We start from the raw sequence: 15,148 nt of genomic DNA on the forward strand, positions 1-15,148 counted from the left end.
CGCATCTTCAACCTGAGCCTGGAACAGGGGAGAGTCCCAAGGCTTTGGAAAACATCTTGTATCACTCCTGTCCCAAAGGTATCACGTCCTAGTGAGCTGAATGACTTCCGGCCTGTTGCTCTGACGTTCACATCTGATGAAGACCATGGAGCGGCTGCTGCTTCACCACCTGAGGCCACAGGTCCGTCACGCCCTCGACCCTCTGCAGTTCGCATACCAGGAGAAGGTGGGAGCGGAGGATGCCATCATCTATATGCTACACCGATCCCTCTCCCACCTGGACAGAGGCAGTGGTGTTGTAAGAATTATGATTTTGGACTTCTGTAGCGCCTTCATCACCATCCAACCTCTGCTCCTTAGAGACAAGCTGACTGAGATGGGAGTAGACTCACACCTGGTGGCTTGGATTGTGGACTATCTTACAGACAGACCTCAATATGTGCGTCTTGGGAACTGCAGGTCTGACATTAAGTTCAGCAATACAGGGGCGCCGCAGGGGACTGTACTTTCTCCGGTCCTGTTCAATCTATATACATCAGACTTCCAATATGACTCGGAGTCCTGCCACGTGCAAAAGTTCGCTGATGACACTGCTATCGTGGGCTGCATCAGGAGTGGGCAGGAGGAGGAGTACAGGAAGCTAATCAAAGACTTTGTTAAATGGTGCGACTCAAACCACTTACATCTTAACACCAGCAAAACCAAGGAGCTGGTGGTGGATTTTAGGAGGCCTAGGCCCCTCATGGACCCTGTGATCATCAGAGGTGACTGTGTGCAGACGTATAAATATCTGGGAGTGCAGCTGGATGACAAATTGGACTGGACTGCCAATACTGATGCTCTATGTAAGAAAGGTCAGAGCAGACTATACTTTCTGAGAAGGTTGGCATCCTTCAACATCTGCAGTAAGATGCTGCAGATGTTCTACCAGACGGTTGTGGCGAGTGCCTTCTTCTACGCGGTGGTGTGCTGGGGTAGCAGAATAAAGATGAAAGATGCCTCACGCCTGGACAAACTTGTTAAGAAGGCAGGCTCTATTGTAGGAGTAAAGTTGGACAGTTTAACATCTGTGGCAGAGCGACGGGCATTAAGCAAACTCCTGTCAATCATGAAGAATCCACTGCATCCACTTAACAGTGTCATCTCTAGGCAGAGGAGTAGCTTCAGTGACAGACTTTTGTCACTGTCCTGCTCCACTGACAGACTGAGGAGATCGTTCCTCCCCCACACTATGCGACTCCTCAATTTCACCCGGGGGAGTAAATGGTAACATTACTCAGTTATTGTCTGCTTTTTTTATTTTTATTTTTTTCATTTTTATTGCTATTTAATTTAATATTGTTTCTTTGTATCAGTATACTGCTGCTGGATTAGGTGAATTTCCCCTTGGGATTAATAAAGTATCTATCTATCTATCTATCTAATGGAGCTATCTGACCTTGAAACCACTGTCTGACTTCTTTACCTTTATAATTTTATTATGAAAAAAAAAACCTCCTCCTTCATATATCACCTTGCACAAATATCTATTGGGTACATGCACATTGAATGGGAAAAAGAAAGTAGAAATAATCACCTGTTTAATCACATAAATAAACCTTACTGTAGTAAGAGATATTAAAAGGTGCTTTATATGGACATGAAATAGAGGACGAATAATATTGTACAAGCTCTGAAGCAATCAATTTCTGTTAACTAGCAACTTCAATACTGATTGTAATGATTTATGTAAAGGGATGCTGAGAACAGTTATTAATACAGGAAACCCCCAGACTATAAACGTTGTCAGGGATGGAACTTTGTATGAAAGTGGAAACATGCGCTGAAAGTGTCCATTAATATAAATACCAGCAATAATGCATAATGCTTTATTACTTATTTCACAGAATGTTTCCAATTTATAAATAAAATGACAGTGACATCATATTACTATCATTTAAATCACATAACACAATTTAAACTAAAATGAATTATGGGTATGTTCAGTATATTATGTTGACTATATGCTTCATTATCCTACAGTTTACCATAATGACCAAGTACTGCATAGAAATGTAAAAGACTATGACGTCAAGAAAACCCAGTACTTACTGATGATCGATCCCTCAGCAGAGACAGGTTATCCTTGCTGAGGGAACACAGAATGTCACCTCCACCTCCTACAGGCAAATACTTCCTGAGATGGTACAGCTTGGATGTGTAGTTAGGACTCAGACAGCAGGTTCTGCCTCTACTCAGCTAAACAGACAGCTACCTGTCAAGTTGTTTACCTATGAAAGGCTTATTGCAAGGCAACTATTTACATTCGTTGAAATGTGCTGTCATTGCTGGGAGATCATGGGGTGTCACCTCTCCCTCCCACTGGCAAATACTTTCTAAGGCAGCATGCCTGTGATGTGGTTTTAGGACAATGGGGATCACATGCAGTAGGTTCCCATTAAACAACCAGCTACTGATAATTCTGCTTATAAGTTGAACTTACCACGCATCCTGCTGGCTACTTTTCAGTGACACGTATGCACTAGACTACAAGTACAGTATAAGTACAGTCCTGTTCATCACCATTAATGATGGGCGATATGTACTCATCCATGTTAAACCTATTTTACTTCTGTTAAAATAAAGAAAACAGAAGTTGCTAATTGAAAATTAATTGAAATTTACTTGAAAAGAAAAATTTGGGAATTTTATGCGCTTGCTTGTGACTGCAGAACTACTGTAAACTGAGATCACCAAAATCCATGTATGTAGGGTAAAATGCATAGCCTGTAGTCCTTTTGAATGTAGAGGTAATCTGGGCCCCTCAACAGTTCTGCTAAGCATATTGCATATTTCCACTAATATTTTTTTTCAAAGGAACAAACGTGTGCTGCTCAGAGGTCTAGATTGTGAGGTAAAGAAGCAGTAATTTAGTTCCAGTTCCAGTACTTCAACACTTGAAATTTCTGAGGCCCCTGCATGCCTGTCACTTATTCATATGGGACCTTTGGTGGAGCAGGTAAAAAGTGCCAGATGTGTAAATAATTCCTCACTGTGCTTTCTCCAAAAAAGCAAAACAACAAATCTGTAGCTTTAAAAGGGTCATCAGGTGATGAAGGTAACTCCTGACAGAAATCATGTTACACGGTTTTGGGGGGCACACAAATACCAGCTTGTTTGGTAATTGTGTGCTTTTTCAAACATGTCAGGTTTACAATTTGTATTTGCACAAGCAGGTACACTTCTTGGTTTGTTTCCTGCCTTGTGCCCTGTGTTGGCTGGAATTGGCTCCAGCAGACCCCTGTGACCCTGTAGTTAGGATATAGCGGGTTGGATAATGGGTGGATGGATGGTACACTTCTAGTGGGTTCTATTGCTTATTTTCAAAATGTCAAATACTGGTACCTGATTATTTAAGAACTCATTGACACTTTGCAAAGATTTAGGTGGGTGGAGGTGATTTAATTGTCTTCTAATGACATTGCCCCAAATAATCTGCCTATCGTTTTTCTGGCTATCAGCAACCTCCTTTTTTTAGTTTCATTCCTTCAAAGCTGCAATCTTTGTTACTTACCTGACAGTCCCCCAGTGAACCTCTGCTTCTTAGCTTAACTCTCAGCACCTTCTTGTGTTATCTTATTCTTCAGTAAAAAAAATTAAAATCTATCCATTTTTTAAATAAACGTTTTGCCATACAAAGTCATGCAGAGCTAGAGCCTATCCCAGTAGCTTTATAGGCAAAGCAGGAGTTAAACTGGGATATTGTGCCAGTTCAGCAGGGAAGATGCTCATACATAACAACAAGATTTATTTATATAGCACATTTTCATACAAATGAAGTAGCTCAAAGTGCTTTACATGATGAAGAAAGAGAAAAAAGGCAAAATAAATAAGAAAATAAAATTAGGGAACACGAATTAACATAGAATAAAAGTATGGCCTGATGGCCAGGGAGGATAGAAAAAAAAAACTCCAGATGGCTGGAGAGAAAAAAAATCTGCAGGGCTTCCTAGGCCATGAGACCACCCAGCCCCCTCTAGGCATTGTACCTAACATAAATGACCTCACAATCAGTCCTCATTGTATCCACAGTTCACATGGAAGAACTTGATGATGACGGTCATGTGGACTTCTGGCCATATACACACATCAACGCTCACTCATAGTGAATTACTTTATTGCTGTATATCATAACAACAGAATTCTTTTCCACACTTCTCATTATTTAAACAAAAATATAACACAAGGTGTACTTTCACAACCTACTTTGCAACAATTAAAAGGAATGGCTGAGCAAAGTAATGAACACAATGTATAGTATTCAGCAGTTTATTAGTTCTGACTTCATTGTTATTGTCAGTTAGGTCCAGGATTTGAGCATATGCTTACATTATGGTTATGAAATCTTATCCAATCAGCAAGTTCAAAAACAGCTAACTGTTCTTGACATCGATAATTACTACATTATTTCTAACAAATTTATACTCCAGTTTTTTACTGAAGCTACCACAACAACATGACTGATAGAGCAATGTAGGCTTACACTGACTCTACAATAAATAACTACTGCCCAGTCAGTGCTTGGTGCAATCTGATCTGATCCAGATAGATGTTTGGGAAATCGAAAAAATATATACAACTTCATGAAATTCTCACTGTTGTATGTATCCTTCTTCCCTAATGTCTGCAATGATCCTTTTATTGGTTGACATTCTAGGTCAAGCTAGGTGAGGTATAGGGTCTTATAGTTATACTGAAGCATGTGAAGCCTGGGCAAGTTTAGGTTCATAGGTTAAGCTAAAACATATATGTCATGGAGGTAACCATACTACAAATAAAAATACCATACATTCTCAGGAAGAATGTATATACTCCAAACTGACAACTGTTAGGAATATGAACTAGGCAGCTGGAGGCACATGGCCTCAAGCTAACTAATACACAACCAGGATAACTTAATAAGGCCGTTTCTCATTTTTAAACAGAAATTTTAATGATAAAAACACATTTAGAAAAAACACAAGCTTATTCCATAAATGTGTTTTCCTGATCTCACAGAGACAGCTATTTTTGCTGGGTATCAAAACATTTGATTTAATTTATACAATGAATTCCCAGAACACACTTTTTATAAAAAGTGTCTTTAAGTTATTGATATTACCAATTTCAAAGCCCATAAGAAATCCTGCACATAATTTCAATGATCAAATTCTAATGATTGAATTTGCAGAATAGCATGGTGACCAAAAGTGCACATGTACAAACTCTTGGAAGGCAATACTGGGCCCACTAACAGGAAACCACAAGTAGCGGAGGATCACAGACTCAGATTGGCTGAAGTATATGTTGTAACAAGTGTGGAACTGGCCCCGGACACAGACAAACGGACATCGTTTGTCTCACCCAACACACGTTTATTATATACAATATTTACAAGAAGTTTAGTGCACGTCCCAGTGCCTCCAGCACCGATCCCCCAAAGTCCAGGCCTAACAATCTCTGGTGCCTTTGTCCTGGCCGCCTCCACTCCACTCTGTCTCAGCTCCGTCCTCTTCCACCCGAATCTTGCCCCTGATTGAAGGGAGGCGGCCCCTTATATAGCAGCCAGGATGGGCTCCAGCTGCTACCCGGCAATCTTCTGCAGACACACCCCCGTGTGGCGGAAGTGCAGGCTGTGCACCCAGAAGCCCTCCAGGTGTCCCCAGTCTTCTTCCCCCCAGCACTTCCTGGTGTGGCGGAAGTGCTGAGGTCCAGGGTTCTTCAGGCACCGGGACGCCACCTGGCGGTGGCCACGGGCCCCTACAAGGTTGGGCTTCCAAGCCCCCTACCCATGGCCCCCAACACAACCAGGGCAGTCGCCCCCTCGTGGTCTGGAGGAGACACAAGCCCTCCTCCGGTCCTCCTGGGCGTCCCGGCTAGGCTCCACCCCCAGCCGCATGCGACTTAAGATACTATGCATTGTTTGATATTTCTCGGTGTTACAACATGATGTGTCATGTGTCTAGCTACTACGTACCTAGGGTCCATCACAGCACAGCACTTCGACACCCCTTCCGAGGCCATCGCGCCCCTCCGGTCTGCGTTGCTCTTGCCTCCATAGTCCCCGCCAGCCGGGGCACCATCCAGTCGTCAGTGGAGAGTCCTCCCGCGGAGCAGCCCGTTCCAGAAGGGCAGGTTCCCAATGGGGCAGGTCCTACTGCTCGTCGGGGCTTCGGTCCTGTAAAGAGACAAAAGAGAGGGCCAGAAGCACTGCCTGGACACCTGCACCGGGCGTCCCTCCAATCTCTGTTATGGCAGCGCTCTCGCTCGCTCGCTCTCCTCGCTCTGCGTGCAGCCTGCACTGGCACGTCCGCTGTTGGAGAATTGCGTACTTGCTGCCGGTCATTACTATCACGGCCGATTTCTGCGAATTCTCCCTCATGCTGTACAGGGAGGGCTGTACTCACCTTCCCCGCCGTGCTCTTCCGGCCAAAGGCTCCAGCGTCGCGCCGTTCCTCCGCAGCACACAGCGTCTCTGATGACGCGATCGCCGTCCCCCTCAGTTTCTCCAGCTCCACAGAGAGAGCATGTAGCACCTGCAACAAAGGTGACTCTACGGGCCGAAGGCACTCCTCCGGCTCACGCAGAGCCACCGGCAAGAACAAGGAGACAAGCGTCGGTGGGCTTACCTGTCCGTCAGCCGCACGCGTCATCTGCCTGCTGCAGGCCTCTCCCTCTGGCCCAATCGGGTCTCTCTCTGGCCCTGGACGGACATTCCTTGGTCCCGCCTCCAACCAATCATCAGCAAGCACACAAGACACCGCCCAATCCCGTGCCTGCCAGCGAGCGGGACTTCCAGTCTGAGGCCATTTTGGCTTTTTCCTTCCCACTGCGGCGGCATGCTGGCTCTTTGGGTTGCAGCATCTCCCTCTCAGCAGCTCTCCCAGCTGTTGCTGCGTCAACGAGGCGCCGTGGATCGACATGCGCCTGCCACAGACAAGGATCTGGGCAGCCCCTGCCTGTTGAACACAAAACACATGCGGCTTGCTAGCAAGCATGGACCTTACCAACCTATGGCCCCCAACACAACCAGGGCGGTCACCCCCTCGTGGTCTGGAGGAGGCACAAGCCCTCCTCCGGTCCTCCTGGGCGTCCCGGCTGGGCTCCACCCCCAGCCGCATGCGACACAAGATACTATGCATTGTTTGATATTTCTCGGGGTTACAACGTGATGTGTCAAGTTAATCTTGGCTTTTCAGTTTTGCATCATTTGCTGATCCCCTGGACCCCCTGTTTTCAATTCATTGATTTTATTATATAGCAATCTTTCATACCTGGCGCAACCATGAATTTTCAGTGACCTGGATGGCACTCTACCTATTGTTATTTTATAGGAACGTATATAGATAAAAAAAGGTATCTTTGACACTTCAAGATACTAAGGCTTACTAATACAAATTCATATGGCACAGACTTAAAAGGGAATTTGCATTTGTCATGTTTACCTTCATCCCCACTTACAATAAAATACAATAATGAAACATGGATACTTAAAAAACAACAAAAACATTAAATAAGCCAAAAATACACTTAAGCCAGAGTAATAATACCAGTTGGACAATATCAATCAACATTTTAAAACAGGAAAGTGATGAGATGTTTTTTTCTTGGTCTTCTTGGAGAAAACTAATGTTAAAATAAGGAAAAGGAAAGGGTTGCAGGAGGCTATATATTGTCTTGTTTTCTTTGAAGGTTTATTTAGATTGGGTAGATTCTTATTTGACATTTTGGTATGGTTCTTTGGCATTACTGGATTCCACAAAACACTGGAGATATATAAGCTGCTCTTGTAGCTTAGCCATGTAAGAAAAAAAAAATAATTGTTTAGCTTAGTGGTAGTGAGCTCCAGAGTCTGCTGACACAGTATAATAGTGTTTGGTGACTGCTTTTATTTCCTGAAAAGCCTGGTTTAATTTCCATGCCAGATATAACATATGGGAAAAATTTAATTTTTTTTTTACTCTGCAGGCGGGAAGTGTCTGTCTTTTTTTTTTTTTTTTTTTCTTTTTTGGATTTGCGTTGCTTTTGTAGATAATTTTGTATTTTAGTAGTGGAACCTTTGCACCCTTTGCTGTACTTATATTAACAGTATTTAATAACAAGTTAGAAAATGTAAACATAGCTTAACATTCAGATGTGTTCAGAAATCGAGTTAACTGATGTGAAAGTTTAAGCTTTCCACATTTTTAGTTGGTTCAACTAAGAGTAAGTTAACACATTTTCAAAAATAATAGCAAAAGTAGAATGTAATTACATATGTTAGAAGAGTATATTAAAAACATGCTTTGAAAAGCACTTTAAAAATTATGTAGTTAATGATGTAGCATAAATAGGCTTGTGATGGCTCAATAGCTTTCATTTGCAATAGATTCTAATTCAAGCAATATAAAAATGGAATCAATTCATGTATGTTAGTGGTGGGTGGTTTCTGACTAAAATCACTTTCAATATTACCCCAATAAAGAAGAAAAGCAACTGAAATAAGTTCTCCAACTAGCTATAAAAATTATTTAAAACTCAGCAATGTTTTAAAATGTTATAAATGAAAACTGATTTATTGTATAATGTGAATACTAAATTTGACAATTATCTTAAATATTTGAATTACAGTCTGAAGATACACAGAAGCAAAAGTGGCTCTTTGGGCATGGATGAACTGTAACCTAGAGTCTGTCTGTTGTACATTATACTGTACTACTAAGTAACTCAGAATGGTTAACTTTAATCTTGCCTTGTCCTTGACACTGGTGGCACAGTTAGCATCATTGATCACTGTAAAAATTGTATAACATGTATTTCTTGTTGCATGCCCCATCTTCTACCCACATATCAACTGCAGCTCCCATTTTAAAGCCATGGTAAGCCATGCTAGCTGAACCTTTCTTGTATAAGTATTTAGTTGCAGGTTAACAACATTATTTTTTACAGTAATAATCTGCATATAATATTAGTTTAGTCTTATATGTTTACATAACTGATTAACTCTTCCATTCACTTTCAGAAGTATCCTTTGTTTTTGTACTTTTATGATTAACATACCTAAAGCAGCAGGAGCAGCATGCTGCTCTGTGAGCTACTTGCCTGTGCACACCTTTTCTCTGACCCTTGAACTGGGGATCTGAGCAGCTATGAGACGATTTAAAGGTGAAAATGTACAAAATATACAAGTTACCCTGTCACCATTGCCAAAGCGAAATTGAAACAGTAAACATATTTGAACTTGCACAGAATCTGTCTCTGTTTGAAGACAGGCAAGTTTGCAGATTCTCCAATACTTTTCAGTGGCAGATTTTGAAATTTAAAAACTTTGTACAGGTCTGAAATACTGTATCTCAACAAAAACTGAACTCTCTTCACAAATTTCCTTGAAGTGTGTCCAATGTCAACAAAATCAGTTCATGGGAGCTGAGTTGTTTCATGTAGATAAACATGGCTATCACAATATGTGATTCTTATAATATATGTAAATGCACTTAAAAAAAGGATCAAAGGTTTTCAACATTAATGAAACTAAACTTTATGATACACTGGTTTTATTGAACTTTATATTGAACTTACATTTTATCGTTTGCCTAGATTAATGTGTGCTTGATGAATGTCTCTCTCTCTCTCTCTCTCTATTATAAAAAAATATCTTCAATCTTGGAAGGAGATGAGACGTGATTTTCTTGGAGAGACACTTACACATCCAGCAAGATGAATCTTTGTACCAAGTGATTTAACCATTCCTGGGGCTGGAAATAAAAGACAAAGAGTAGATGACAAAGTAGAACGTCGTAAAGAATTCAAAAACGCTGGCACGGTACACATGCAGAGCTGGTTACAGATAATGGAAGTACGGAAATTCGAAAGTCTCAAAAAAAAAGATACTAATGATTGCATTAGCACAAACAAGTGGAAATTATTACTCAGTGAAATAATGGAACAGTGAAAAGAGATCGAATATATTGTTCAGATTTAAACTTTAAATTAGAGACTTGTAGATCGTCTAATTTGTGTTGCCAGCGAGAATTAAAAGATTACAAAAATGATGGCGCCGTATGAAGTCTCGTGAGACAGAGACTTTTAACATGAGATCCTTTCAAGTCACACCACACTTACAACCTTTGAAAGCAAGTCCCACGAGACGATGACTTTTGCCATTAGATTCTTTCAAGTCATGCCCTACTTACAACCATTTTCAAACAAGTCATCTAACCTCAGTCGTGTGAATGCTTTTGTCAGACACAGTTCCTGTGCTCTCAGCTCTTAGTCAAAAAAGTTGTTTTATTTATTAGAGAGAAAGGAACGATATTCACTCACAGGAATTGACACAATGTAAGTCCAACTAAATAAAAGTTAATTCTAAATATTGTTTTTACTAAAGTTTTAAAGTAAAAGTGAAAATAATGCATATGTAACAATTCCAATGAAAATAACAATCTTTTTAAATTGTGTGTCTGGTTAACCAAGCCTGTGGGTGGGCGAGCGAAGCAAGCAGGGGGCGGAGCCCCCTAGTATTTTATATTATACAACCCCAATTCCAATGAAGTTCGGACATTGTATAAAACGTAAATAAAAGCAGAATACAATGATTTGCAAATCCTTTTCAACCAATATTCAATTGAATACACTACGAAGACAAGATATCTAATGTTCAAACTGATAAACTTTATTGTTGTTTTGCAAATCTTCACTCATTTTGAATTTGATGCCTGCAACACGTTCCAAAAAAGGTGGGACAGGGGCAGCAAAAGACCACAGGTGAACAGGTTAATTGGAAGCAGGTGTTTGTCATAATTGGGTATAAAAGGAACATCTTCAAAAGGCTCAGTCATTCACAAGCAACGATGGGGCGAGGTTCGCCACTTTGTGAACAACTGCAAGGGCAAATAGTCCAGCATTTTAAGAGCAATGTTTCTCAACGTACAATTGCAAGGAATCTAGGGATTTCATCATCTACTGTTCATAATATCATCAAAAGATTAAGAGAATCTGGAGAAATCTCTGCACGTAAGCGGCAAGGCCGAATACCAACACTAGATGCCTGTGACCTTTGATCCCTCAAGCGGCACTGTATTAAAAACCAACATCATTCTGTTAAGGATATTACCACGTGGGCTCAGGAATAGTTCAGAAAACCATTGTCAGTTAACACAGTTCGTCGCTACATCTACAAGTGCAAGTTAAAACTCTACCATACAAACAGAAAGCCATATACTGTATCAACAACACCCAGAAACGCCGCCAGCTTCTCTGGGCCCGAGCTCATCTGAGATGGACTGACGCAAAGTGGAAAAGTGTGCTGTGGTCTGACGAGTCCACATTTAAAATTGTTTTTGAAAATCATGGATGTCGTGTCCTCCGGGCCAAAGAGGAAAAGGACCATCCGGATAGTTATTAGCGCAAAGTTCAAAAGCCAGCATCTGTGATGGTATGGGAGTGTGTTAGTGCCCATGGCATGGGTAACTTGTACATCTCTGAAGGCACCATTAATGCTGAAAGGTACATACATGTTTTGGAGCAACATATGCTGCCATCCAAGCGACATCTTTTTCAGGGACATCCCTGCTTATTTCAGCAGGACAATGCAAAGCCACATTCTGTATGTGTTACAACGTGGCTTCATAGTAAAAGAGTGCGGGTACTAGACTGGTCTGCCTGCAGTCCAGACCTGTCTCCCATTGAAAATGTGTGGTGCATTATGAAGCGCAAAATACAACAACGGAGACCCCGGTCTGTTGAGCAACTAAAGTTGTACAACAAGCAAGAATGGGAAAGAATTCCACCTACACAGCTTCAACAATTAGTGTCCTCAGTTCCCAAACACTTATTGAGTGTTTTTAAAAGGAAAGGTGATATAACACAGTGGTAAACGTGCCCCTGTCCCAGCTTTTTTGGAACGAGTTGCAGGCATCAAATTCAACATGAGTGAAGATTTGCAAAACAACAATAAAGTTTATCAGTTTGAACATTAAATATCTTGTCTTTGTAGTGTATTCAATTGAATATAGGTTGAAAAGGATTTGCAAATCATTGTATACTGTTTTTATTTATGTTTTACACAATGTCCCAACTTAGTAGTCTAAAGACAGAAATCTTTTGACAGTGATGAAGCACATCACACCAGGGAAGAATAATCCTTAATATCATGCTGATGATACATTTTGACACTCTCTTTGGTCTCTTCATTGTGGATGAAAGCAGTAACAGACACCCAGAAATGAATAGGTGCTAGTTAGTTGGTTCACTTATATTCCTGGCTGTCTGAATGTCTATAAGTATGACAATTAAGTCCTTCTCATAAAGAGAACATTCAATTTCAAACTTACTATTGTGTATTCAATAGTAACATTTTTACTTTCAATGTGTAACACTTTACATTAAATTGAATTTGCCACAAATTTGCCTAAGTTGGAATTCTATCCAGGTCCATCTGTAATTATTCATCTGATTCTAAATTATACTCCATTTCAGATAGTTTTGTATCATATGAAGACTTAACCAGCTTGTTATTTATATTCTTATCAAGATCATTTATGTATATGTAAAAAAGCAGCTCTGATTCATCTGGAACACCCCTTTAAGGCCAATTTGTACTTATCTATACAATGCACCTTGAACTCCCACTTTTTTAGATTGATCACAAGCCTCTTATGTGAGACCTTATTAAAATCCTTCAAAAAGTAAGGTAAATGATATCTTATGTGCCTGTGTAACCATATTTTGTGTTGCTTCCTAATAAAATTCCAGCCTATTTGTGAAATATGATCAAACCTATCTAAACCTATATGGACTGCTCACTAGCACACCTGTTCTTGCTATATGTTGCTTCTCTTTCTTTCCTTAATAATTACTCCCATTAATTTGCCTGTGATGTGTATTTAGCTAACCAGTGTATACTTTCCTGGATCAGCTGGATCACCTTTTTATATAATAGGATGACAATTGCTAACTTTGTGTCTGTCACTGAATTTCAGCTGTATTCAGTGATCATTAAAGAATACAATTCAAGCATGTATATTCTGCATGTACTCAATAACGTCCTTAAGCACTTGAGGACAAATATTATGTGCTCTCTGTGATTTGTTTGATTTCAGTTTTTTTAAACTCATCAGCGCTTCTCCCTCTACAATTTCCAGATCACTAAGTACCTTGTTAGTAGTCACTGTAACTGAAGGGAGGTCATCAACTTATTTACATATAAAACCTGTTCAAAGATAGGAATTTAGAGCATTTGTAATTTCACCATCTGAACTTTCATTTAGTTTGCCCTTATTGCTCCTAACACACTTCATATCCTACACGACTATTTGTTTACTACTAAAATACTGAAAAAAATCTCTTTGGATCATCTTCCACGATTTCTGCTATATTTATCTTCAAATACCTTTTAATTTTCCTAACATAATCTTTAAAAATGGCTTTCAAAAGACCTACATGTCAACCTGGGATACTGGATTTGTCTCACATGCATTGCACATCTGTTTTCTTTATTCAGAGCTAATTTTTAACCATTAAGGAGTTTCTTTAAATTCTTACTGCCTCTAAACTTTGGGAACTTGCTCTACATTACATGTAAAATACTTTTATACTTGCGTCATCGCTCCTCAACTACTGCCACACTTAAGGTACCCGTTTAAATTTTTTTGACTTTGACATATCAGATCAAAATTTAAATATCTAAAATTAATTAAAACAGTGCCAGCTTTTGATTAAGTGCTATGACATAAAACTGTAAATGTCATATATTGTGATCTCTATATCCTAATGACTTGCTCCCTTCCACCCCTGAATTCTGTCCAGATTATTTCAGAATAATAACTGTAGACAACCTTCTCCTCTTCTTTGTGTTTTGATATAGAATTATAAAATGTCACTGTTGTTTCTGCTATGATATTTCCCCATTACACCATCTTATATTTGTGTAATAGATGTTCTCCATTGCTATACTGTAATGTCTCACTTTGAAGTTGCTTTTTAACAATATTAAAGATGCTTAGAAGCCCTCTTCCCTAATGTTTTGTAGTCAAATCCAAATAGCCTCACTAAGATGTGTCCCATCATTTACTGTATTTAAAGGAGATATGATTTCCAGTTTCTCTTTAATATTAAGAATTAATCCCCGACCTTTTCAATTTTATCTGTCTTTCTTATATAATGTGCAATAACCATCCATGTTATATTTCTATAATTATGTGCAGCTACATACCATAAAATTAATTTGTTTCATTTCTGATACTTCATGCATTAAGGTAAGCAATTTTTAATGTTGTGCCTATTTTATTTTGGCTTTTAAACTTTGGGCTAATAATTAATTTCAATTTCACCTTGTATATTTGTATAAATACTATTGTGCACTTCAAGATTACCTTGTATATCTTCATTAAAACTTCCCTCTATTCACTTATGTGAAATCATAAGCTACATTCTCTATTTTAAACAATCCTAAACTAACTTACTCATGTTGTTGTTAGGTGCCATTGAGTTGATTCCGACACAAAATGACCCTACATACAGTCAGTCATTTTCCAACCCGCTATATCCTAACACAGGGTCATGGGGGTCTGCTGGAGCCAATCCCAGCCAACACAGGGCACAAGGCAGGAACAAATCCTGGGCAGGGCACCAGCCCACCGCAGACCCTACATACAACAGAATGAAAAACTGCCCAATCCTGCATCTTCCTCACAATTTTTGACAGTTTTCACCCCATTATTGCAACCACTATATCAATCCATTTTGTAGGGGTCTTCCTCTCCTCTTTTGCATTGTCCTTCCAGTCTACCAAGCATAATGTCATTTTCCAGAGAGTGATCCCTACTGACAACATGTCCAAAGTTCATGAGAGAGTTTCGAAATCCATGCCACTAAGGAGCATTCCTGTTGTACTTCCTTCAAAACAGATCTATTTGTTCTCCTGGCGGTCCATGGTATGTTCAGTATTCTTCACCTGCACCAAAACTCGAAGGCATCAATTCTTTGACGGTCTTCTTTATTCATTGTCCAGCTTTCACAATCACAAGAAATGATTGAAACCACCATGGCTTGGATCAGACGCACATTAATCCCGAAGGGGGTATCTTTGCTTTAAACATTTTGAAGAGATCTTTTATTGCAGATTTTCCCAACCTACTCGTACGCCTCCCCA

At 39.9% G+C, this 15,148-nt stretch overlaps 1 protein-coding gene across 2 annotated transcripts in view; it reads left to right on the forward strand.

The window, feature by feature from the left end:
* Positions 1–15,148, forward strand: part of col8a2 (collagen, type VIII, alpha 2) — a 259,356-nt gene that overhangs the window by 237,125 nt on the left and 7,083 nt on the right. The window lies entirely within an intron of this gene.

This window comes from Polypterus senegalus, chromosome 17, assembly GCF_016835505.1.
Source record: "Polypterus senegalus isolate Bchr_013 chromosome 17, ASM1683550v1, whole genome shotgun sequence".
In the NCBI taxonomy this organism is placed as follows: domain Eukaryota; kingdom Metazoa; phylum Chordata; class Cladistia; order Polypteriformes; family Polypteridae; genus Polypterus; species Polypterus senegalus.